Raw genomic sequence first — 701 nt, 5'->3', positions numbered from 1 at the left:
TTGTGCCCCAGTGCACGCTATCATAATAAGCCTGATTGTGTACTCTATCATGCACATTTCATCTCGTCACATGATCAGAGACTTGACATTGGATAACATTAACGTAGCTACATATTACCCAGCAATCATCATTGCATATCTGTATATCACAAAAAAATCCCAAAGAAAATTAGAAATGATGAATTTAACAGCTCAAATACTTTATTATAGTTTATTTGGAATAAGCAAATCATTTTGTTCAAGATGTTTCTGACTATTTTACAAAAAAGAAAACATAAACATGATGAAGATGGGTTTGCCTTCTTAAAGGGCAAATGGTACTGTTTTTTATTTAATGAGAGTTCTTTGAAAATATATTCTAAAGGCCGCATTCCTTCATAAGGGCCTATTCTCCACCCAACACCTTCCTGGAGGTCCCGCACTCTCGATGAGCCCCAGTGCAATCACACTGCCTGCACCGTCTATATTTACGGCCCTGTGTCTGGCACAGTAAGGTAAAGCAGTTCCTACCAGTATAGTTTTATTTATACTATTTATGTATAGTCTTATTCAAAGGCTACTCATGTTTTTTTTTTTTTTTTTTTTTTAGAAATGAGAATGACTGAATACAATACAAGGTATCCCGGAAGTAGTAAACTCGAGCATTTTTTTTTTGATTGTGTTTTATTGCGGAGGGATTCCCTCATAGACATGGGATTCCC

This window comes from Epinephelus fuscoguttatus, linkage group LG22 (assembly GCF_011397635.1).
Source record: "Epinephelus fuscoguttatus linkage group LG22, E.fuscoguttatus.final_Chr_v1".
Lineage (NCBI taxonomy): Eukaryota > Metazoa > Chordata > Actinopteri > Perciformes > Serranidae > Epinephelus > Epinephelus fuscoguttatus.
The sequence above is the reverse complement of the archived record's forward strand: the minus strand, read 5'-3'. Positions refer to the sequence as shown.